General features: G+C 45.6%; 1 pseudogene; it reads left to right on the forward strand.

Annotated features, from left to right (window-relative positions):
* The first annotated feature begins 354 nt into the window (after positions 1–354).
* LOC129636744 (serpin B8-like) lies at positions 355–10,200 on the forward strand (annotated as a pseudogene).
* Positions 10,201–26,625: the final 16,425 nt, after the last annotated feature.

A 26,625-nucleotide genomic window follows, 5' to 3' on the forward strand; every position in this document is an offset into this window, starting at 1 on the left:
CCAGTCCATCCTAAAGGAGGTCGGACCTGAATATTCATTGGAAGGACTGATGCTGAAGCTGAAGTTCCAGTCCTTTGGCCACCTGATGTGAAGAACTGACTCATTGGAAAAGACTCTGATGCTGGGGAAGATTGAAGGCAGGAGGAGAAGGGGACGACAGAGGATGAGATGATTGGATGGTATCTCTGACTCGATGGACATGAGTTTGAGCAAGCTCTGGGAGTTGGTGATGGATGGGGAAGCCTGGCATGCTGCAGTCCATGGGGTCACATTGTCCTCCACAACTGAGTGACTGAACTTAACCGAACCTACAGATGCTAGCATCCTCCATAGGATAGTGTTGCAGGAATTGGGATGTGTCTCGGGGATCAAGGTAAGGGGGATGAAGTAATGTGACACAAGCCTTGAGTGTTTCTTCTGGAATATTCCTGTCTCATTGGCAATCTAGGAACAGAAGTTTCCCCAAACTGTACTCGCCCAAGGAAACAGAATCGGGCGTGAAGAAACGCTGCCGCCTTGTGGCCGCTTCGTGTAACAAAACCCTAAAAATCCGTGCCGATGGGCTCCTCTTCCTCTGAAGCCCTCCAGGACTGTCAGTGACGCATGCTCTCAAGTCATGTCCCGGGTAAAGCGTTGGAAGACAGTTCAGAGCACGGCAACTTCCAGGAGGCCAGTTTCAAGAAGTAAATGGTATTCATGATGGGTGATTTTCGAAAGTATCTGGAAAAATACTCTACCTCATTCACTATTAAATCAATGCAAACCAAAACGATCATGAAGAATCAGCTCACACTGGTCACATTCGCCAGCACCAAAAAGATCTACAAAGAATAAATCCTGCAGACTGTAAGGTATAGTTCGGGCCAAGGCAGAAAAGGAGAGACGACCTCAACGGAAGTAGGTTACCTTTATTCAGGCAAGGAGGGGCGACAGTCGGCCTAATGACCAGGCTGAGTGCCGAGAGGGATCAGGGAGGCTCCATATTTATAGGGAGGTTTGTGGAAGCGATAAGGGAAATGTTAATCAAGCAGGATGTTTTGGGTATTCTTTAGTTGAGATGGCATTTGTAGTTGGGCAGGGGATGATAAGTCTTCGGAGCAGGTGTAGAGGGTGGAAGGTTTCTGGACAGGGAGTGATAAGTCCCAGATAGATACAACTGGCCTGGAGCACCAGGGAGGGACCTAAAGTTCTGTTTTGTTTTCTCCAAAGTTAGATGATTCAGCAAGGGCCTTTTTAGGCCCAAAGACTCCTTCACAGAGGGCATAGGATAAGAGGAATCCTCCTTTTCTCTGGGTAGGCGTATGAATGGGTGCAGGAACTCTGGAAAATAGCATGGAGGTTTCTTAAAAAACTAAAAACTGAGGTACCATATTATCTGGCAATCCCTCTGCTGGGTTTAGATCCAGAGAATATCAGAATTCAAAATGACACGTGTGTAAGGTGAGCGTGGAGAAGAAGAGAGTGAGCCAGGCAGTCAGGCCGAGAAAGATTTATTATAGGAAGAAAGAAAGTGACTGGCTTTAGAGAGAAACCAGTGCTCAGCCTTTACAGCCAGCCCTGCTTAGTTTATCTTCAGCTGGGGTCTTGTGATCATGGGTCTCACAGGCAGTGGTCATGTCTGGCACCAGCAGGGAAAAACAGGATATCAGCCTTAAAGAAAGAACAGGATGCTCACCAGGGCAATGTGGCCACTGTGACTTCATACCTTGTTTGTCAGGTCACCACAATGGGCGTTTTACACTGTCCACTGTGAGGCCCTTGTGGACCCAACGACATGCACCCCGGCTTGCAGGGCAGCACAGTGTATAATAGCCAAGACACTGGATTGACCAAAACCTGCAGCAGCAGAAAAATGAAGATAGAATCGTACACCTCTACACTGGAGGCCTACTCAGCCTTAAAAAAACATGGAATAATGAATCCTCTTTAAGAAAATTTATTAAAGGGTTTTCAGATAAATACAAGTTTCTGATTTTCAGAAAATAATACTGAATTGAGTAAAAAAAAATTGAAGGATTCTAGTGAGAAACCTGATGTCTTCATAAAGCTGCTAACAAAAGGGATTAGTTACATAGAACTGATTAAACTGGTAAATATGGTTGTAATTTTTATGGTCTGTATCTCAAAGGATTACTGGTTTAAATCTGTGTTTTCCATGTGTAAGAAAAAAACTTCGCCTTCAATTAATTATGACTTGCATTAAATAGTTTGGTAGACTATGCTTTTTGGAACATTTATCTTTTTTTCTCTACCTGGTCTCTACTAGTAACATGTGCTTCTCTCAAAGATTAATCCGTGCATAAGTGTGCACGGCCAGTACCATGAAACCGCAGGTCGCTCATCAAATCCGTTATGGCTCCTTTGGTCACTGTATTATTATACTGGACTATAACTAGTTATACTAATCATCGGTTAAATTTGTTCTTTGTTTTCAGAGTGTGCTTTTGCCTCTGTGATGCATTATGTCAGTCATGCCATGCTGCAGTACTTATATCCTGTCTAATTTGTTAGATTGTTGTCTCTTAGAGTAACCAATGTGTTCATCAGAGCTCCCACAAAGTTAATATGACTAAAAATATTTGAAGAAATAATTGTAATAGTGTGATTCTAGATATGAGAAGAAACAAGAAGGGAAAATGTCTCCTGGATTACAGTTGGACAGAATCCAGAGAATTTTAATTATTGATGGGGCCTGGTCCAAATCTTAACACCTGGAGTGATATATCAAGAATTTTTTGACTGAACAGGGATGAACCTCCCATTGGCATGGGACAAACATTGATCTTGAAATGTTTCCCAACAATGTCATTCATGACCGAGAGGGGAAGACCTGAGAAATGGAATCAGCAATTGCAGCTCTTCAGTGTGAGCCAGTGTGCCCTGAGAAAGGGGAATGCCTGCCACCTGGCAGTCATTAGACTGCAGCCACTCCAGCCACTCCCTGTGGTGAAACTTGAGGGAACTCTGAGAATGCAGGATTACAGGCCCCAGATAGCTAAGATATATAAAATAGATTCAATGAACCCTGACTCTGGCATCTTCCCATGCATAGAAAAGCGCTAAATTTCTTACATTGAGATGCTGCCTCTTACCTTTGAAGTATTTCTAAGTCTACAGGTGTAAAGTAGGTACTTTTCCAAGAGGAATAAGGGAAGGCGAGTCTCAACATTTGAAAAGAGTGGCACTGACGGCAGGCACTCCCAGGAAGGCCCATCTGACAAGCAAGACATCCCCCCTTCTCCCACAAGACTACGGGATGGACACTGAGGGGGGATTGTAACCAGGAAGGGTTAATTTTAAATTTACACTGGATCTGCTTCTGTGACTTTAACCTTTTTTTGTTACAATGAACATGCAAAACGGCCGACTTCAGGGAGATAGCGTGAGCTGTCCACTCATAAAGGACTATTAGGAAGTGAAACTAACACATTCCCTTGCCTGAGGCTTGCCATTCTAGGGGACATTTGCAAGGATTGAATAGTCTTTTTACTTTGTTTCCTCACCTTCTCACCATCTCTGATTCATAAAAGAACCTGGCAAACAGGCCTGGACAACATGTTTATTTTCTTGGCCAGTTCAGTTCAGTCACTCAGGTCATGTCCGACTCTTTGTGACCCCATGGACTGCAGCACTCCAGGCCTCCCTGTCCATCACCAAATATTGGAGTTTACTCAAATTCATGTCCATTGAATCGGTGATGCCATCCAACCATCTCATCCTCTGTCATTCCCTTCTCCTCCTGCCCTCAACCTTTCCCAGCATCAGGGTCTTTTCAAATGAGGCAGTTCTTCACATCAGGTGGCCAAAGGATTGGAGTTTCAGCTTTAGCATCAGTCCTTCCAATGAATATTCAGGACTGATTTCCTTTAGGATGGACTGATTGGATCTCCTTGCAGTCCGAGGAACTCTCAAGAGTCTTCTCCAACACCACAGTTCAAAAGCATCAGTTCTTCGGCACTCAGCTTTCTTTATAGTCCAACTCTCACATCCACGTGTGACTACTGGAAAAACCATAGCTTTGACTAGATGGACCTTTGTTGGCAAAGTAATGTCTCTGCTTTTTAATATGCTGTCTAGGTTGGTCACAACTTTTCTTCCAAGGAGTAAGCATCTTTCAATTTCATGGCTACAGTCACCATCTGCAGTGATTTTTGGAGCCCCCCAAAATGAAGTCTGTCACTATTTCCACTGTCTCCCCATCTATTTGCTGTGAAGTGATGGGACCAGATGCCATGATCTTAGTTTTCTGGATGTTGAGTTTTAAGCCAACTTTTTCACTCTCCTCTTTCACTTTTATCAAGAGGCTGTTTAGTTCCTCTTCGCTTTCTGCCATAAGGGTGGTGTGATCTGCATATCTGAGGTTCTTGATATTTCAATTTTGTTCTATTTTAAACTTTTGCTAATGTTATATTTCAAATGAAAATGCAGCCGTGTAAATGAACATTTTGTTTAATGTGTTGTTTCTAGTATAAGGTTATGCATAAGTGGAAAAAGTGCAACACATATGGGGACTTATGTCTTCTGCAATTTTTAGATATAATCTCTGTATCTCTCTATATAGATATATATACACACTATAGGTCAGCCACGTATATCAGTTCAATTCAGTTGCTCAGTCGTGTCCAACTCTTTGCGACCCCGTGGACTGCAGCACGCCAGGCTTCCCTGTCCATCACCAACTCCTGGAGCCTACTCAAACTCATGTCCATCGCGTTGGTGATGCCATCCAACCATTTCATCCTCTGTCGTCCCCTTCTCCTCCCGCCTTCAATCTTTCCCAGCATCGGGGTCTTTTCTAATGAGTCGGAAATGAAACATTTCCATGTCTATTTCTGCTCATTCCTGTATTGTGGAGGTTATTCCATATATCTCTTTGTTCTGTTCAGTCTCCCTCCTGAGTGACTGCGTGCTGCCTTCCTGGAAGGGATACGCCTGCTGCAGCAGGGCCGTCGGTCCACCCGGGGGCGGTTTTGCACCCCGGACAGTTGACAAGATCCGGACACTTGGTTGTCATACCCGAGAGGTGCTGCTGACATCTAGTGGACAGAGGCCAGAAATGCAGCTTAATATTCTGTTGCGTGCAGGGCCGCCTCAGAGCGAAGTCGTGGTGGTGGTTTAGTCCCTGAGTCGTGTCCAACTCTTGAGACCCCGTGGACTGTACCCTACCTTGGGATTTCTGTCCATGGGATTTCCTAGGCAAGAATACAGGAGTGGGTTGCCATTTCCTCCTCCAGGGGATCTTCCTGACCTGGGGATCAAACCCGCGTCTCCTATGTCTCCTGCATTGGCAGGCGGATTCTTTTCCGCTGAAACACCAGCTTTGTGGCCCCAAACGTCTGTATTTCCAGGTTGAGTAACTCTGTGCTAGATGGTCAAACCAAACTTCTTTTAAAATAGGATCCTTTGTGATTTTCAGCACAGACATTTGTTTGGGAAGAGCTCTTGGAAGGAGAAGATGGCATGTTATAAGTCGGTGTTCTTGTCTTCTATCACCAGGCACTTTGTCTGAATGAAGGTAGAGATGTCCACAGAGGTTTGCAGTCACTCCTCAGGGAGGTGAGCACGCCCGGCCCACAGAGCCTGCTCACAACTGCCAACAGACTGTTTGGGAAAAGACATGTGATTTCCTGCCAGTAAGCAGTGCTCCCACTTTGATGAAATAGAAACTGAAAATAAAACAGAAATTACGGAAGAGCAGAAATAAAGAATAGCTGTACTGCCTTGAAAATGTGCTTAGCATTATACTTCTGTAAATTGAGAATTTTGTGGTTGCCTCTGAATTGTGTCCTTTAAAAATGATTGTTTCTGATCTCTCATGCTCCCAGATGTTAGTTTCAACTTCTCCATCCTCCTGCACCCACACCTGCCTTCCCCCATCCCCATCTCAGTGAGCACAGCCCCTAACCCTGTCTCGTCTCTGCCAGGCACTTTCTGTGGAGCTGCCCTCGAGGTCTCTTAAATTTGCCCCTTTTCTGAATCACCATTGGCATTGCTGGTGTCCAGGTTCTCACACCTTCTGCACTGTTATTTTAATTGTTTTCTAACTGATCTCTCCAAGTCCAACCTGGTGCTTCTACACTACTGATAGAATAGTCTTTCTAAAATTAAAATCTGTCCCTAAAAGATAAGATTTTGTATCTGAGTATTTCCTATTTACTGCAGCGTGTGATTCCAAAGTTCCCTAGTCCAGTAGAAGCCTGCCATTATTCAATAAGTGAGAATCAAACAACTGTGCCAAACGATAAGCAGCGGGATGCTGTTTTAAGATTAATGAAATGGTCAGGGTAAGTCTGGCCATCTTACCAGTTGGCAGCTCCAAGGATTATTCTGTAAGATGCAACTATAACCTTGTCCTGGCTGCTGTTGGGTGCTGCCCACTGCAGATTGCCTGCTCTGGGCTTCAGTGTCCTTGGAGATGATTCTGAGTCCTTCAGCTAGTTAGGTTTTCTAGGATAAGCACTTGTGATTCCAGGAATCTTCTGGTTAATGGATGCTCATTTTTGAATATGAGCCAGATCTTTGAATATTGTAATTGGGGGATATTGAGGACACAGGGGATCATTCTCCACTTTTCACGGTCGCTTGGGTTCTTCTCTCTACATCTTCTTTCCTCTGTAGAAGCTAAAATGTTTGAGGACAGGAGATGGGCAAAGGATGGGAGCCAATTGCCAGGCACATGATATCAGAAAACAAGTTTTCATGAGGTGAGTTATCTGTGAATTTTAATGTGTTACATATAATGCCCTTCCTGATTTGACTCCAACTTACATTTCATGACTCATCCCTTGTTACTTTTCCCCCTAATTCCCTACACACAGACACACATGCACACAGACACAGACATGCATACACACATGCACGCACGCCTCCCACATGCCCCGCGAGTGTGCATGCACGCACACAGACACACACAGACACACAGACACACACACATAGATTCGACTCCTGGAAGACCTACAAGACTTTGATAGCCTAGTTCAAGCCTCCCAATCATTCCATGAGGATGTTTCAGACCCTCTGGTTGGTGTTGGTGGTACAGAAAGGAGTAAAACATGATTAGGCCACCTAGTGGAGGAGGTAAAATCAAACAGAAGGTCAACATGGAGTTACATGTCTAACAGGAACGTTTATGGGCTGTTTCATGCATAGCTGCTGCCGTCCGTGTTCTCAGAACAGCCTGCAGCTTCTGTGTGTGTGTGTTTCTCAGCAGACTGTGAGCCACCTCGGGTCCAATGTCCTGTCTTCACCCTGGTGTCCACATGTGGCACAGTGTCAGTGGTCTATACATTTTTATTAATTGCACAAATGAGTCTTAAAGTATAGATTGCCCTGTGCAAGCATTTATGCCAGAAACATGTTAAGAAAAAAATGTTTCACACTTTGAGGAAACCTTGCCAAGTAGAATATGGCTACACTTGGAATTCATTTGTATGCTTTTAAGGAATCCTGCCAGAAGTTCTATCAGGCTGACCTGGAGGTCCTTTGCTGAAGACACCGAAGAATGCAGGAAACACATAGACGACGGGACGATGGAGAAGACGGAAGGTGAGAGCTTGTCTTTTTGGGGGCGGTGCCGTTGTGAGGGAGACAGCCGAGACTGCCCGCATGTGATCCCACGGCACTTCCAGTGGCCTGTGTGGATGTGTTTGCTGGGTTTTCAGGCCAGTTCTCTGTCCATGGGATTCTCTAGGCAAGAACACTGGGGTGGGTTGCCATTTCCTTCTCCAGGGGATATTCCCAACCCAGGGATCGAACCTCGATCTCCTGCATTGCAGGCAGACTCTTTACTGTCTGAGCCATCACCCATCATGGAAGCCCCAATGCCCATCTGATATTTTTCTTGGGCTTATGAAATGGTGATTTCTGAAAAATGCTTAAACCCAGTGTAGGTCTCTGCTTCAAGATCGTTGTTTGAGGACAAGCACTACACTGCGTGTGTGCCCAGCATGAAACATCATCCCCCGAGTGCTCAGGGGGCAGAAGGGCAGGATTCCAGCCTTTGCTTGATATTGAGAGAAGTTTTGTAAAGGAAAAGTTTATTCTCCCCCAATAGCAGTAACTTTCTCTCGTACTCTTTATAGGTAAGATATCAGAGATACTGGGGGCTGGGACAGTCTGTCCTCTGATTAAGCTCGTCCTGGTGAATGTCATCTATTTCAAAGGCAAGTGGAATGAGCAATTTGACAGAAAGCACACAAGGGGAATGCCCTTTAAGACTAACCAGGTAGAAAAACATTTTGCAGACATATTGTTACTTTCTAAAGTAATACTCTGGGAAAGACTCTGGGAAAGATTGTGAAGGAATGGAAAAAATAATTTATTTCACACTGTCTTGATTCTTAATTTATTTCTGAATGAATTTCATATCCCCTGTATATCTCTTATTGGAATGGGAAAGAGAAATACTAAAATAATTGTTATATTGATCTTTTTGTCTTTGGTCAAATCAGTCTTCTGTCTCCAGTCATGTTATTTGGATTGAAAGAAAATTTCTTCTAAGCCTTGGAGTTGTGTTTGTATTATTCTACCACTGACTATATTTAGACTTTTCCTTGCAACTGTCAATGACAACTATGACTATTTATTGCTTTAGAATTCATGGCTGTACAATTTGGAATACAAGAAAAAAAGTGTTAGCAAATGTTCAGGACAGCTTTGTTTTTATTTATTTTTGGAAATAAAAATTGTACAGCAATGGCAGCCCACTCCAGTACTTTGCCTGGAAAATCCCATGGACGGAGGAGCCTGGTAGACTGCAGTCCATGGGGTCGCTAGGAGTCGGACACGACTGAGCGACTTCACTTTCACTTTTCACTTTCATGCATTGGAGAAGGAAATGGCAACCCACTCCAGTGTTCTTGCCTGGAGAATCCCAGGGACGGGGGAGCCTGGTGGGCTGCCGTCTCTGGGGTCGCACAGAGTCGGACATGACTGAAGCGACTTAGCAGCAGTAGCAGCAAAGTGTACAAGATGAGGATTTGAGATATATAGTGAAATGATTACTGCAGTGAAGCTAATTAAAATATCTTTCTCTCACATAGTTACCATATATTTTCTTGATGATAGCACCTGAAATCTACCCTCTTAGCAAATGTCCAGCATTTCATATTATTATATTATTAATGCACAGTATTATTAACTATAGTCATCATTCTGTGTGTTTGATTTTTAGACTTCTATGCCTACCTTTAAAAAGGTTTTCTCCATTCACTTTTGAATATGATAATGGCTGAGGTCAATAACTCTCAGTTTGGAATTTGACCTCCGTCCACTTGATAATAGCATATTGCACAAAAATTTACATGCCCAGAATATAGTTGATGCAGTCGTTAAAAATGGTGGACTCTGGATGTCTCATCAAGGTTTTCCCTCCAAGAAAGCAAGGCCATGAAGCCGATTATATCATTGAGTAACACTCAGAGTGAAAGTGTAGCTCCCTCTGGCCTATATGGCTTTTCTAAGCAGATCTTCCAGTGCAGGCTTGAATATTAGCTACTTTTCCTCTTAACTTTGAGAAATAGTTTTTTTAATTGAAAGGCCCCTTTGAGTGCTTCTCTATTTATCTTTAAAAAAACACAATTTCTTCTGAGAGTAGTATAGAGAACTTTGTGTCTCTGTTTATCACTTTTTCTCTCCCACGTGGTAGTACTTGGTCTGCTGGGACAATGGAATATTATTACTCAACACTAGTATATACTAATGAAAATTTAACATCAATCAGCATAAATGCACAGAAATAATAATTATTTGTACCTATATGTTATGTTCCGTGGGTGTCCCTGGTAGCTCAGTGGTAGAAAAATCTGCCTGCAATGCAGGAGATAGGGGATTGACCTCTGGGTCAGGAATATCTCTTGGAGAAGGAAATGGCAACCCTCTCCAGTATTCTTGCCAGGAGAATCCCATGGACAGAGGAGCCTTGCGGGCTACAGTCCATGGGGTTGCAAAGAGTTGGACATGACTTAGGACTGAACAACAACAACAAGGGTTCTGTGAATTAGACATGCGATTTGATTTTAATTTCATGCTTTCACCAGGAGAAGAGGACAGTACAGATGCTGGTGAAGCCACATTTAGATGGGGCACTGGAGGAGGCGTGCGCCCAGGTCCTCGAGCTGCCCCGCGCCGGCCGAGCTGAGCGCGCGCATCCTTCTGCCTGATGAGGACACAGGTCTTGCTGCGCTGAGCCCTCGATGTTGAGTCAGTGTCTGTGGATCCAGCCTGAGCGTGTTCTTTTTAAACTTTTTATTCTGTATTGGGATGTAGCTGGGTAACAATGCTGTGGTAATTTTAGGTGAACAGTGAAGGGACTCAGCTATGTACACACACACACACACACACACACACACACACACACGCATCCATCCTCCCCAGACTCCCGTCCATCCGGCTGCCACATACCATTGTGAGGGCTCCCTGTGCTCCACGACAGGCCCTTGCTGGCTGTCCATGTTAAATCTAGCAGTGTGCATATGTCCGTCCCAGTCTCCCTAACTATCCCTTCCCCCAGTCCTTCCTCCTGGCAACCCTAAGTAGCCTGAGCTAATTTTTAAAAGTCCAGCCACTGGATTGCATTTGAGGCATTTCCAATTTAGGGTTGTGCTAAGTGAGTGAGAGTCGCTCAGTCATGTCCAACTCTTTGCGACCCCATGGACTGTAACCTGCCCAGCTTCTCGGTCCATGGAATTCTGGAGTGGGTTGCCATTTCTTTCTCCAGAGGGTTGTTCTAATGGGTGCTAAATAAACACCACTGCATGACTTTTGGTGAACATGTGTATGCATTTCCACTGAGTATACATCTAGGAGTAGAATTGCTGGTATAAACAAATTCTGATAGAGCCTAGAAGAGAGTTCCAAAAATAATAACGTTATTATTTATTCTAAAGAGAGAGGCTAGTTGCTGCTGCTGCTAAGTCGCTTCAGTCGTGTCCGACTCTGTGTGACCCCATAGACGGCAGCCCACCAGGTTCCCCCGTCCCTGGGATTCTCCAGGCAAGAATACTGGAGTGGGTTGCCATTTCCTTCTCCAATGCACGAAATTGAAAAGTGAAAGTGAAGTCACTCAGTCGTGTCCCACTCTTCACGACCCCATGGACTGCAGCCAACCAGGCTCCTCCGTCCATGGGATTTTCCAGGCAAGAGTACTGGAGTGGGGTGCCATTGCTTTCTCCAGAGGCTAGTTGACAGCCCAGTAATTACTGAAGAAAAGAACAGGAAAAAGATAAAGATGGCTCTGAGCAGTGTTCCTCAAACATTAATGTATGTATTAATCTAATGGGATCTTGTTAAAATGCAGCTTCTGATTCAGGGGGATTATGGCCTGAGATTTTGCATTTCTGACAAGATTCCAACTGATGCAGATGCTCTTGGTCATAGACTAGTTTTGAGGAGCAAGAGTCTGAAGTACAGGTGAAGAATTTTTCCTAGGAGGAAAAGGACATTTTCCCATGACAGGAAAAGAGGGTTCAGGTTGGGGGAAAGTAAATTTATAGAGTGGGAGGCGCAGGAGCGACAGTGCGCTGGCGCCTGGGGTGTGGGGGAAGCCCTCGTATTAACATTTGCTGATTCCTGTGTGTAAGAACCTGCGCCATGGGTGACTTTAGGCTCCTAAGGGTTTAACGATTGACTTTTGCAGAAGACACAAGCAAGCTCCAGCTCACCCGTGCATGCCGGCTCACCTCTGTGAGGGGAGGGCCTGCCTGATTTCCCTGGCTTCTCTATGGAATCAGGAAGCTCCTGGCATAAGTCAAGGAAGAGATCTGTCATGGCAACTTTAAGAAAATTAGGTGCAGATATAGGGAACAGACCTGTGGACACGGCGAGGGTGGGAGAGGGTGGGGTGAACCGAGAGAGGAGCCTAGAATGAACACAGGTAGAGTAGGGGCCACTGGGAACTTGCTCTACACTGCAGGGAGCTCAAACCCGGCGCTCTGCGATAAGCTACAGGATTGGGACAGGGTGGGAGGCAGGAGGGAGATTCAACAGGGAGGGGAGATATACACACACACACCCCCCATGGCTGATTCATGTTGATGAATGGCAGAAGCCAGCAGTACAGCGTAAGGCAATTATTCTCCATTTAAAAATAAATTAATAAAAAATGAATGATAGTTATATAATAGAGGTATTAATTTTGCTATAATGGCAAATATCACACGTCAAATTTACACAATGTTTTATATCACATATATTTCAGTTTTTAAAAAAGCCCCTCACCCACCTCCTGAAAAAGAAAATTAGGAGAGTCTAGGAACAGAACTGACATCCAAACGTCAGTCACTGGAGAGGAGCTCTCACCTGGACTTCTGCTGGTAGAAGGAAGATGCTCCTCCTATATTTTTTCCTTGTGGATAAGCAGAGTGAGTGCTTGGTCTGGGAGGGTTTGAAGCTCCCCCCAGAACAGGCAGAGGACAAACAAGGATGCCAGAAGCAGCAGTCCTGTGGAATTTCACGTTCCTGCCCTCCCTTCCCCAGAATCCCTGAGTTCTCCCTCTTTCATCCAGCAGAGTTCTGAACTGTGATTTTCACTCTTTGGTTGAATAGCTTCTCAAACTCATGGTACTGGGTATTGCATTTGCTGTTGTTGCTCAGTCGCTAAGTCATGTATGACTCTTGCAACGCCAAGAACTGCAGCATGCCAGGCTTCCCTGTCCTTCACCATCTCTTTGACATTGCTCCAACTCACGTTCTTTGAATCGGTGATGCCATCCAGCCATCTTATCCTCTGTCACCCCCTTCTCCTCTTGCCCTCATTTTTTTCCAGCATCAGGGTCTTTTCCAATAAGTCAGTTCTTCCCTTCAGGTGGCCAAGGTATTGGAGTTTCAGCTTCAGCATCATTCCTTCCAAAGAATACCCAGGACTGATCTCCTTTATAATGGACTGGTTTGATCTCCTTGCTGTCCAAGAGACTCTCAAGAGTCTTCTCCAGCACCACAGTTTGAAAGCATTAATTCTTTGGTGCTCAGCCTGTGTTATGGTGCAACTCACATCCATACATGACTACTGGAAAAACCATAGCTTTGACTATATGGACCTTTGTTGGCAAAGTGATGTCTGTGCTTTTTAAAACACTGTCTAGGTTTGACATAGCTATTCTTCCAAGGATCAGACTTCTAATTTTGTGATTGCACTCACCATCCGCATTGATTTTGGAGCCCAAGAAAATGAAATCTGACACTGTTTCCACATTTTCCTCATTTATTTGCAATGAAGTGATCAGACTGGATACCATGATCTTAGTTTTTGAATGTTGAGTTTTAAGCCAGCTTTTTCACTCTCCTCTTTCACCTTCATCATGAGGCTCTTTAGTTCCTCTTCACTTTCTGCCATTAAAGTGGTATCATCTGCATAATACAATACATTGGTTGTGAGAATTTCCTAAACTAAAAAACCAACTTGAGATGAATTTGGTACAGATAGTTAAAAATAAAACCCTACCCTTGTCTCAGGTGTTTCCTAGCTATTGTTCTCTTGAATCCATAAAACAGGGAAAATGCGAGAAACAGAGGCAAAATCTTGGTGTGTTTATTAGAGGAAATACCCTGTAGATTATCTTGGAACAGAACTCAGCATCTAGTCACATGTCATGAGGGGGAGGAGTTAATGAGCCAGTAGGTGGGTGGGTACCAGGCTATTGTCATGTAGCTTTTAAGACTTAACTCATTATTTCAGGTGGAAAAGCACTTATGAGAAGTTCAGAGCCTGGACAAGTCCAGAAAAGGTGACTGAGGACAAAGTTCAAGTTTTTCTTCCCAGATTAAAGCTGGAGGCATTATGACTTGGAGGCTTTTCAAAGTTTACAAATGACTGATGCTATCTAGGAAGCCAAGGCAGACTTTACCAGAATGTCAGCTCAGAAGAACCTGCCCATGTCCAAGGTCGCACACAAGTGCTTCGTAGAGGTCAATGAGGAGAGCACGGAGGCAGCTGGGGCCACGGCCATGGTCATGAACTCCTGGTGCTGCAGAATGAAGCCAAAATTTTGTGCAGACTGCCCTTTCCTCCTCTTTGTCAGGTGCCAGGAAACCAACAGTATTTTGTTCTGTGGCAGGTTCTGTTCTCCATAAGAGGTGCAATCAATCTACTTCTCTCTCTTCACTTTCACCCACCCTGGCTTACTCCAAATTCTGGCAGCCAAATGGATCCAGTGGTTTGAATACTGAATAAAGTGTGATTATGGTAACAGATCTTCCCCTCATAGAGTTTTTAAGAGGATTTAATTGGTTGATAAAAAGCCTGGAGGCTTGCCTGGTGGCTCAGATGGTAAAGAATCCGCCAGAAATGCAGGGGACCTGGGTTTAATCCCTGGGTGGGGAGGAGTCCCTGGAAAAGGGAATGGCAACTCACTCCAGTACTGTTGCCTGGAGAATTCCAAGGACAGAGGAGCCCGGTGGGCTACAGTCAGTGGGATCGCAAAGAATCGGACAAAACTGCGTGATTAGGACTTTCACTGTACTTTAGAACAGTGTCTGTTATAGTAGACAAGATATCACTATTGGAACACAGTCAATTGCGTTTTTATGCATCTAAAAAACAACAGAAAATGTAGTTAATTGGTGAGGGGTTAGGGGTTAGGGGTTGGGGGTTGGGGTTAGGGTTGGGGTTAGGGATGAGGGGTTAGGGTTAGGGGGGTTGGGAGGGTAGAGGAGGGGGTCAGGGGTGTGGAGAAGGGGGTCGGCAGTGTGGAGGAGGGGTGGGAGGATGGAAGGCCTGCTGTCTGCACATAAGTCCCCACCCCCGACCATCTTCAGAATTGCTCATTCGTGTAGCAAGCATCCTAGTTGGGTTTTCACCTGTGTAACTGGTGGGTTCTTAATGAGCAATGTGAACAGTGACATTAAATGTCTCAGTCAGGACTAGATACTTACTATGCCACATACAGGTGTAAGAACCTGGGGAGGCGTGTGCAGCCAGTACCCCTAGGACAGGGTTCAGACTTGACCCCTCAACATTTTGGTGTCCAGCCACTGCTTTAGCATTTCTGAGGGCCCAGTTCTGACTCTAAGGGTTCTGTAATCCAGCCTCCATCCTCCTTTAATGAGACCCACACTTCTAGGATCCTACAGAGCAGGGCCTGTGTGAGTTCTCTGTGGCTTCTCTAACAAATAACCACCTGTTGGGTGATTTAAAGCAACAGGAGTTCATCCTCCTCCAGTCCTGGAGACCAGACACCTGAGATCAAGGTGGCGCAGGGCTGAGGTCCCTCCAGAGGCTCCAGGATAGGGTCCTTCCTGCCTTCTCCAGCTTTGCGGCTCCAGGGGTCCTGGGGCTTGAGGCCCCCTCCTTCCCCCCTCTGCCTCCATCTTCACGAGGCTTCTCATCTGTGTCCTCTTTCATCTCTTATAAGGACTCTGTCAGTTGGATTGAAGGTCACCCTAACCCTAGATGACCTTACCTTGAGATCCTTAACTACATCTACAAAGACGCTTTCCCCAGATATGGCCCTGTTCCTGTGTTCTGGGGGGACACATCTTTTGGGGCCACCATTCACCCCATTATCTGTATATAAAATAACCCTTATTTTAGGAGATCACCACAGGCCTGTATAGACAGGCACAGACAGTGGCCACACACATGGGGTCTGGAGAGAATGAGGATCCTGGAGTCACCTGGAATGGATCATGCCTGGCTTCATCAGGTGAGGGGAATCACAGGGAGGAGTGGGGCATGGTCTTGTTCAGGCTTCAAAAAGACCATGTTGGATGGGATGTGAGATGCACTGTGAGGGCAGGGAGCTTTGTAGGGCCTGATGGAGGGATTAGGCTTGGGCCAGGGCTGTGTGTGTAGAGGGGAATTAGTGTGGGGGTTGGCCATATGCCCTGGAGAAGGAGCTGACAGTCTCTGGGGCACAAGGAACTGGGAACCTGGGAGGCTTCTGTGTTACTGAACCAAACTTGAGTCCACACACCTGAGTGCAGTAAAGCCAGTCGCCTGACACCAGGTGCAGTGAAGGAAAGTGCAGCATTGATTGTAAAGGCACCAATACGTGGAGACGGGTAACTCGTGCTCTAAACCTTGAAATCCCTGAAGGGTTTCAGGAAAGCAGTTTTACGGGCCACATGAGGGAGGGGGGGGTCACAGAGAACCGCTGGTGCACGGTTCTCTGGTTGCTGAGGTAACAGGCGGCTAACCTCACAAATCCTCAGGCACTGGACACTCTGGGGGTGACGTGTTCATGCTCATCAAGTAGTTAACTTCTTCCACTCAGTGGGGCTTTTAGCAGCTATAAAACAACTCTCTGAGTGTGCCTCAGATATAATTATCTCCATACTTCAGAGAGGAGTTACAGCAGAGGATATGGGAAGGGGTCTGTTCTGGGAGGGCCCCATTGGCTCCTGCTCGGTTACACCAGGTGTCTGGGCTCAGCAGCTGGAGAAGTTGGGGCTGCTCCCTGGGCGTGGAGAGCAGCAGGATCGCAGTCCTCGAGGGGCCTTTTAGTCCCCAGGATGAGATAGGGAGGCCATGGATGGACAGATGCACCTGGCCTGGGAGAGGGATACAGGCTGGAAATGTCACTGGAATCATTGAAGGGAGGAAGGGGAAAGGCCAGGAGGGGGCACGTGAGCTATAGCACCTACGTGCAGGTGATGGTGGTCCTGTTGGACACAACTCAGAGCCATAAGGAGTGGTGGTCAGGGGCTCAGCTTCGTCCTCTTGTTCTTTGCTTATCTGTAACTTCCCACTCCCGCAGCGAGGAGCCTGGCCCCCATCATTTGCATTTGTCAGCTCTTTTCTCCTCTTCAGATTACGTGTACAGTGGTCTCAGAATTGCTAGCTACTGCACTCTGGAACGGAGAAGGCAATGGCACCCACTCCAGTACTCTTGCCTGGAAAATCCCATGGACAGAGGAGCCTGGTGGGCTGCGGTCCATGGGATCGCTAGGAGTCGGACACGACTGAGCGACTTCACTTTCACTTTCATGCATTGGAGAAGGAAATGGCACAACTGAAGTGACTTAGCAGCAGCAGCACTCTGAAAAGATCTCTATAAAATGAAGCCCAGTGTTTATGTGCAGGCCATTTTGCCTTTTGTATATCGATTCATTCATTTCCAAAGTCAACACATTTTCCCCATCTCCTACAGTGAGATATCTTTTCAGTGCATTTCTAATGTGGTTAGGTTTTGTTGCATTGTGTATTCTGTCCTGCGACTCTCCTACGCTGTGAGTAACTATACTTGAGTAGATTGTTTGATCCCTTGGACTATACAAATCGATGAGCATAGACAAATGCATAGTGACAGGTGCCCATCCTAAAGCATCACAGGGAATACTTCAACCCCCTTCAGCAGATGATCTGCTTATCATCTATGTAGCTTTGCTTTTCCTAGAATGTCATAAATGAGGTCATACTCCAGACTGTATTCTTTCACTGAGTGATATGCACGTGAGAGTTAACCATGCTTTTCAAGGTTTGGTGGTTCATTCCTTACTACTGATGAGTAATACTCCATTGCATGTGTATGGGAGGAAAAACAATCTTCACTCTGCCCTTCCATAATACAAGACAAATTACTAGGAGAAAAAACAGAAGCATACCTCCTCTATGCTTCCCTGGTGGCTTTGTGGTAAAGAATCTGCCTGTAATACAGGAGACTTGGGTTTGACCCCTGGTTTGGGAAGATCTCCTGGAGAAGGAAATAGCAATCCACTCCAGTATTCTTGCCTAGGGAATCCCATGGACAGAGGAGCCTGGTGGGCTACAGTCCGTGGGGTCGCAAAGAGGCGAACATGACTTAGTGACTAAAACAACAAATAGCTTCTGTATAAAGAGGGGCTACCAAAGAAACCTGAGTCACTCCCTGAAATGTCCAAAGGCATCACCTTAAATGCCATCTTCAGCTAAAAACAAGACCCTGAAGACTGGGAGAAGCCCATTATGGAAGGTAATTACACAAAACACAGTAAAGAAGGGTATGATTGTTTATAGCTTTAAGTCGGGACCTCTCCATTGAAAAGTTACTTGAGTTTTAATTAGCCTTTATTTATGGTGCAAACAGGGACAACCCTTAAATGCAGAGATTTCTGTGTTGTAAATGTCCATCACAAAACAGCAATTGCTACTTAGTTTTTTTTTTTTTTCATGGAAGTGGACTTAAGCAATCCTCACAGCAGAGAGGCATATTTTGGGGTGGCATGTTCTACTTGCTTTGACATGGATATACCCAATTTGATTATGGATTCATCTATTGAAGGATACCCTGATTACATCAAGCTTTTAACTACTATGGATAGTGCTTCTGTGCCTAAGTTCATCTTTGTTTGCATTTGGGCATGGATTTTTCAAAGCAGTTTCCTAAATACTGGAAATACGATTGTTGGATCCCAAGGTGAGGTGTGTTTAGCTTTAGAGAAAACTGCCCAACTGTGTTACAAGGTGGCTGTGCATGCATCCCACCAGCAGTGAGGGAGCGTTCCTGCTATTCCTCAGCCTCCAGCAATTGGTATTGTCATATATTTAGAGTTTAGCAGCCTAATCGGAGAAGGCAATGGCACCCCACTCCAGTACTCCTGTCTGGAAAATCCCATGGACGGAGGAGCCTGGTAGCCTGTAGTCCATGGGGTCGCTAAGAGTCGGACATGACTGAGAGACTTCACTTTCACTTTTCACTTTCATGCATTGGAGAAGGAAATGGCAACCCACTCCAGTGTTCTTGCCTGGAGAATCCCAGGGACGGGGGAGCCTGGTGGGCTGCTGTCTATGGGGTCGCACAGAGTCGGACACGACTGAAGCGACTTAGCAGCAGCAGCAGCAGCAGCAGCCTAATATGTGTAGTGTGATAGCTTGTGACTTTAATTTGTAATTCCCTAACAGAGGATGAGATGGCTGGATGGCATCACTGACTCGATAGACGTGAGTCTCAGTGAACTCCAGGAGTTGGTGATGGACAGGGAGGCCTGGCGTGCTGCGATTCATGGGGTCGCAAAGAGTCAGACATGACTGAGCGACTGATCTGATCTGATCTGAATGGTGTATGATGTTGAACTATCTGTATAACATTTGGCTGGGTGTCTGTTCAGATCTTTACTTATTTATATGGTTGTTCAAGAGGTCTTTGTCTATTTTGTGTCCAAATCCTGTATCAGATATGAATTTTGCAAATATTTTTCTCCCAGTTTGTGGCTTGTATTTTGATTTTCTGAATGAGATCTTTCAGAATAGGCATCTTTATTTCTATAAAGTCCACAATATTTTTCTTTTGTGGACTGACAGCTTGTGTGTTAAAACTCAAAGCTCATGATTTACAGGCCAAACCCAGGGTCATGTAGATTTTCTATGTTTATGTCCACAATTTTGATAGTTTCAAAATTTAAGTGTCTGTTAATAAATTTGAGCGAATTTGGTGACTACATTTCATTCTATACAGTTTCAAGTTAATTATTCCTTAACTATTTTGGAGAAGTTTTGGATATTGGCAATATTTCAGTTTGAATTTCCATAGTTTAATGGACCTAAGCAGAACTGCCCTGAGGGCCGGAGTCTCCACTTAGCTGTGCCTGCGCCAGTGAGGCCGTGCATGCTCCAGTTAGAGACGCGTGTAGGCATGTGGTCCTTGGAGTTAATCAGAGCAACTAAACGGAAAAACGATCCGAGACTCCCGACGCTGCCAGTGCGGTCGTGAAGGGGAAAGGCCTTGAGCCGCATTGCAGGGCCGGAATACCGAAAGTGTGTGCTAGCTTCCTGCACTCGCGTTCCAGAACACTTCCAGAAGGACCGAGGGGATCTCCGAGGCCCTTACTAGGGAAACAGTCTGTGAACCCGGCGGCCCCGGGGGCGTGGGCGTGGCCGTCCCTGCGCAGCTGTCTCCTGACCGTCGCGCAGGGGCCTTTCCACGGCGAGTTCCCCTGTTTACAACGCGCGGTGGAGCAGCCCCTCTGAGAGGCTGGACCACAGTGGGAGCTGCTGAGCAGCTCAGGTCCTGGGGAGGCTCCTGTGAGCCACAGGTCTCAGGGGGAGGAGTCAGGAGGAGACACAGCAGCTCAGAAGGGTGAGGGCCAAGGAAAGGGCCTTTAAAAAGCTAAGTTCCAGATTCCCAGGAACCAGGTGTTTCCACTTTAGACGGTGAGTCTGTGTGTCAGATGTCTGTCCCGGCGCTTGCACATGGGCTCCTGGAAGCCCTAGGCGGCTGCATGTGGCCCAGAGGCCCTGTGTGCCCGGCTGTCACCACGCAGTGACGCTGCCCATGGGTCCACACCGGACCAGTCAGAGAGGACCCTCCTCCAGGCCTAGAGAGCGGGCTGGGAAGCAGGAGGACTGGAACAGGGTGGGGGCCTGCTGTGCCCTTTATCTTCCCTGTTCTGGCTTTCTTTGCGCTAAGATCCTCAGGACCTGCTGGTGCTTCAGCTTTCGTCAGCCTATGCCAGCCCTGCCACCAACAAAGAGTGAGTTTTTTCCATGCATTTCTAAGTCATTTAGACTCTGCTGCATTCTGTTTCATTCTGTGACACTCTCATGTCCTAAATAACTAAATTTGAATAGATAATGATTTACTAATTGAGGTCTAAAGATGTATGGGTTTATACAAATGCACAGTGGTAGATATTCATCTGTAATGTCAGTTCAGTCACTCAGTCGTGTCTGACTCTTTGCGACCCCATGGACTGCAGCCCACCAAGCTTCCTTGTCCATCAGCAACTCCTGGAGCTTAGTGAAACTCACATCCATCTAGTCAGTGATGCCATCCAACTATCTCATCTGTAATGTATCAGATGGAATATTGAACCTCCTACCTCATAATCTTTTTCTAAGTCTGTTTTGCCTTTTTCAGAATATCGTATAAATGGGGTCATTAGTGTGTAGACTGGATTCTTTCACTTGGCAATATACATGTAAGATTCATCCATGGTTTTTGCTTGGTTTGACGGTTCATTCCATTATATTTCCGAATACTATTCCATTGCATGTGTGTTGGAAGAAAAATAATGTTCTCTTTATATTTCTCTTTTCCTCATTGAGACTTTCCCCTGCAATGAAAGGCAGATGAACTGGAGGAAAACAGAAGCTTATTACCATGCATACCCTCTATATGCTTGTAAGGTACCTAGGAAAACCTGAAATGGCCCAAGCCTGTGATTTATGTGCTATCTTTAGCTAAGAAGAAAAGAAAGATATTGGGGGGGGGGGAGCGCAGTGGAACGATTTGGGAGGTTTGGAGGCAAAGCACAGTAAACAGGGGTCTGGATAGTATGCAGATTTACATCCAGTCCATCTCCACGGACTAGCTTCTCTTAAGACTTCGTTATCCTTCGATTTCTGGTACACAGGTGGAGACAGCCTTACGGGTGGAGATTTCCCTAATAAATGTAAATTTAATTCCTAAAAGGGCATTTTCAAACATTCTCCTGGATCTGCTGTTTTCTAAATGTCAGTCCAGGATTATGCTGATGTCAAAAAGACACAACTTGGGGTGGCATATTCTGCTCCCCTTGATGTACATGTGCCCTGATTCGCTTATGAATTCATTTACAGAGGAACATTGTGATGTCTTTCAGTTTTTAACCAATTTTTAACCTAGAATAGAGCTACTGTGCATTATTTTATGCTAGTTTTTGTTTGAACAGTTTTTCAAAGCTGTTGTCTAAATACAAGAGGTGTAGTGTTGCATCCTCGATGAGTCTGTTTAGGTTTGGAAAAAACTGTCAGACTGTCTTCCAAAGGTGGCTGTGCCGCATCCCACCAGGATCCTGAGTAGGTTTCCTATGGTTGTTTACGGTCAGTGTGCCCTCTGTGGCCGGGTGTTTCTATGGTTGTTTACGGTCAGTGTGCCCTCTGTGGCCGGGTGTTTCTATGCTTGCTTACGGTCAGTGTGCCCTCTGTGGCCGGGTGTTTCTATGGTTGTTTACGGTCAGTGTGCCCTCTGTGGCCGGGTGTTTCTATGGTTGTTTACGGTCAGTGTGCCCTCTGTGGCCGGGTGTTTCTATGGTTGTTTACGGTCAGTGTGCCCTCTGTGGCCGGGTGTTTCTATGGTTGCTTACGGTCAGTGTGCCCTCTGTGGCCGGGTGTTTCTATGGTTGTTTACGGTCAGTGTGCCCTCTGTGGCCGGGTGTTTCTATGGTTGTTTACGGTCAGTGTGCCCTCTGTGGCCGGGTGTTTCTATGCTTGCTTACGGTCAGTGTGCCCTCTGTGGCCGGGTGTTTCTATGGTTGTTTACGGTCAGTGTGCCCTCTGTGGCCGGGTGTTTCTATGGTTGCTTACGGTCAGTGTGCCCTCTGTGGCCGGGTGTTTCTATGGTTGTTTACGGTCAGTGTGCCCTCTGTGGCCGGGTGTTTCTATGCTTGCTTACGGTCAGTGTGCCCTCTGTGGCCGGGTGTTTCTATGCTTGCTTACGGTCAGTGTGCCCTCTGTGGCCGGGTGTTTCTATGGTTGTTTACGGTCAGTGTGCCCTCTGTGGCCGGGTGTTTCTATGCTTGCTTACGGTCAGTGTGCCCTCTGTGGCCGGGTGTTTCTATGGTTGCTTACGGTCAGTGTGCCCTCTGTGGCCGGGTGTTTCTATGCTTGCTTACGGTCAGTGTGCCCTCTGTGGCCAGGTGTTTCTATGGTTGTTTACGGTCAGTGTGCCCTCTGTGGCCGGGTGTTTCTATGGTTGTTTACGGTCAGTGTGCCCTCTGCGTCCAGGTGTTTCTATGGTTGCTTACTGTCAGTGTGCCCTCTGTGGCCAGGTTTCTGTTTCAGTCTTTACCAATTATTAACTGGTTTGTTTGCTCTAGAGTTTGTTGGTATAATTTGAATAAAAATTCTTTATCAGATATGCGTTTTTTTTTAAAAATTATTAATGTTTGGCCATGCTGGGCCTTTGTTGTGTGGGCTTTTGTCTAGTTATGGCAAGCAGGGGCTACGCTGGTTGTGGTGTGTGGGCTTCTCACTGTGGCTCCTGTTGTTGTGGGACACAGGCTCCGGGGCTCATGGGCTCAGTAGCTACAGCTTCCAGGATCCAGAACACAGGCTCAGTGGTTGAGGTGTGTAGGCTTAGCTGCTCCACAGCATGGACAGGGATCCAACCTGCATCTCCTGCATTGGCATGAAGATTCTTTAATACTCAGCACCAGGGAAGCCCTCAGCCATGTTTTAGATTCTGGTTTGCCACACCTGTATCTGGTGAGAGAGGCCAGTATCAAGAGGCCTGGGAGCTGGGGGTGCTCAGCCACAGTTCTGGCTGTGCCATCGAAAGCTTTGGGGCCTTTGGTGAGCGCCTCAACTTTCCTGGGACTGTTTCCTCTCTTCAAAAACGCCCTGCTGTTGGACTGTAGCCCGCCAGGCTCCTCTGTCCATGGGATTTCCCAGACAAGAATACTGGAGTGGGTGCCATTTCCTTCTGCACAGATACACATTTGGAAGATATTTTCTCCTGGTTTGTGATTTTGATGCAGGAAGGGGGAACCCCTTCCACAGCCTGAGAGCAGGCTCTTGTCTGACACTTGGAAATGAATTGTCCGAGGCGACATGTGCTGTCAAAGAGACTTTATTGGGAAGGGCTGCCGGGGTGGAGGGCAGGAGGGTGAGGGAAGCTGAGAAAACTGCTCTGCCGCGTGGCTCACACTCTTAGGTTTTACGGGCACTGGATTAGTTTCTGGTTTGTCTCTGGCCAGTCATTCTGAATTGGGGTCCTTCCTGGTGGCATATGTATCACTCATCCAAGGTGGATTCTGGCAAGGAGGATCCTGGGAGGTTGGTAAGACCTGCGGATTGAAGTCTCCTATCTCCTTTGACCTTTACTGAATTCTGGTTGGTGGTAGCTTGTTAGTTCCTTGTTCCTTACCCAGGACCTCCTGTTGTAAGATGACTCCTGCAAGTGGTTTCTCTGGTGCCTGGCAAGGACAGGCGGGTGGTTTTGGTTAGTGGTTCCCCTAACACTTTGTCCTTTGGTTTTCTTGAGTAAGGTCCTTTACAGAGTGAATGTATACATTTTTAAAAGTCAGTGTTTTAATGTATTTAAAACATTTTGTATATTGGCTTTTTTGTTGTGTTTTAGAACTCATCACCAGATTCAAGGTCATGTAGATCTTTTGTTGTTTTCTAAAATGTTTATAGTTTTTAATTGAAATGTGGTGTCCGTTGCAAAGTTCGTGTTTATGTTCCTTTCATTCCATATGGTTTTTAATCAATTGTTCCCTGGCCGTGTGTTGAGCAGGGTCATGGAGATTTTTGGCTCCATTTCAGTTTGGGTTTCCAGTCTGAGTGCTCACAGCAAAGCTGCTTCTGGGTGAGCCCTCTGAGGTCTGTGAGCGCGGGGCTGCCCCCTCGTCTCTGGTGGCCCGCAGGGGGCGCCAACCCGCCCCTGACCCGTGGGCGCAGGACGTTTGCCTTCAGACTGGGCTCAGTGACCAACTGGCGGGAGCTTTGTCTCCTCAGCACCGTCAGGGCTGAGGCTTCTGGATAACGGGGCTGCGTCCAGGCTGAGAGGAGCGGGGTTGCCTCAGTGCCCACCAGCAAGGAGGCGCTGCAAGAGGGAAAAATGAGGACGAAGTAGACGTTTCCTGTGTCCAGCTGAGCGCTGACCGGAGGTCCCTCTCAGAGGACTGGGGCGGGGCGGGGAAGAGCTCCATGCGCAAATGGCGGGTTTTTAGTTAGATTTCTGTTAGATGATCTAGAGGATGGCCAGTGATGGTCTCTGGTGTAGGTGGCCAGTTTTCTGTCACTGTTTCTTGAAAGGACTGTCTTTTCCTCTTTGCACGTTCCTGGCTTGATTTTCATGAACTGTCCACATACATGTGGCTTTATTCCCGGGCTCTCTATTCTTTCCTCGAGTCCCTGTGCCTGAGTTTGTGCCAGTTCCTCGCTGTTGTGGTTACTGCAGCTCCAGGATGTGGTTTGAAGTCAGAGAGGAAGATGCCTCCAGGTTCATTCTTCTTTCTCAGAGTCTTTTTGGCTGTTCAGGGTCCTTAGTTGTTGCAGAATATTATTAGGAATATTCTATGAATATTTCTATGAAAAATGCCATTGGATATTATGTTTTGATTGCAGTGCATTTGCTGATGGCTTTTGTTGGAATGGACATTTTAATAACTCATTCTTCCAGTGCATGAGCATGGAATATTTTTATGTTTATTTGTGTTTTCTTTGATGTCTGTATCAGTGCTTTCTAGTTTTCTGACTACTGGTCTTTATGTCCTTGGTTACATTTTTTCTTAATTTTTGTTTCTGATTGTTATTAGTGTATGGAAAGACAACTGATTTTCGTATATTGATTCAGATTGTAAATTGTAGTATTTTATATGATTGTAAATTGATCCCAAATTATTCAACTTTACTGAATGTATTCTAACAACTTTATGTGGGAAATTTTATTTGTAAATTCCATGTGGACTCCTTCAAGGGCAATGAGCATCACAACTTCCCTTGAACTTTGTCTGGGTAAGTCCTGGCCTCTATAAGAAAGTTTCAAGCCTGTCTGATCTGATTTTCTTTTGTGGTATTGACATGGTTGTTTTGAAAAATAATTTACTTTTCAGTAACTTAAAATGTGCAGGAAACTCTTAATAATGGTAAAAACAAAACAAAACAAAACAAAAAACAACAAAAAAACCCCCTCACATTTGCCATATCACCGAAAATACTCCATGTGTTTTACCCAAAATGGGTGCCTTCTCCTGTGGAACCAGCACATAATCTCCAAAATCAGGAAATCATATAGTTTCTACATTATAATGTAATCCACAGCCCCACTTCCACTTTCAGCAATTGTCCAATGGTATGAATGCATCTTTTTTCCCATCCTCATCCAATTTTTTTTTAACACTGTTACTGAGATATTCAGTTATTTGGACAAATGTTGTGGATGTAAAGCAGACGTGAATATGGGATCTGGGTGGCCTTTTCTATATGGGTTTTTTCACTAAGGATGTTTTTAATGTTTATTCATTTTGTTACATATACCAATACTACATTCTTTTTCCCCATAGTAATTAAACATAAATAACATGCCATTTACCATTTACATATTTGTAAGTATACAGTGTTGTAGTATGAACTACCTTTACTTGTTTTGCAAACCAGTTTAATAATGTGCACCTTGTGCGTGCTTTGGAGAAACTCGGGAAACTGAGTCAGTGACTGAAATGGCCCAAGATATCACCTTAGATACCATCTTCATCTAAACACAAAACAGGGGCTTCCTGGTGGTCCAGTGGCTAAGACTGGACACTCCTTAAGAAGGAGGCCCAGGCTCCATCCCTGATCCGAGAACTAGATCTCCCATGCCACAATGAAGAGTTTGCGTGCTGTAGCTAAATATCTGGCTTGCCTCAACGAAGGTCAACCTGGTGCAGCCAAATAAAAAGCAAATAAATATTAAAAAATAAAACTAAAGGAAAGTTAGGGTATGGTTGTTGTACAGATTTACGTCTTAGCTTTCCCTATTGATAAAAAGAGTTTCACAAGACTGTCATCCTTCTATCTGATATATACAGAGAATTCCTTTGAAATGAGATTTCTCTTGTAAATGTGACTCAGAAGAGCCATCTTGAACTTGGGTTTCAGAGATGATCAAGTGTCCTCTTAAAAAAAAACATTAATTAAGTCCAACGAATTCTTATGCTGAAGGGGTATATTTTGGGGTGGCATTTGCTCCCCTTCACTTTGGATGTATCCCAGTTTGCTTACACAGTCGTCTACCGAAGACATCCTGA

This window comes from Bubalus kerabau, chromosome 22 (genome assembly GCF_029407905.1).
Source record: "Bubalus kerabau isolate K-KA32 ecotype Philippines breed swamp buffalo chromosome 22, PCC_UOA_SB_1v2, whole genome shotgun sequence".
Classification (NCBI taxonomy): domain Eukaryota; kingdom Metazoa; phylum Chordata; class Mammalia; order Artiodactyla; family Bovidae; genus Bubalus; species Bubalus kerabau.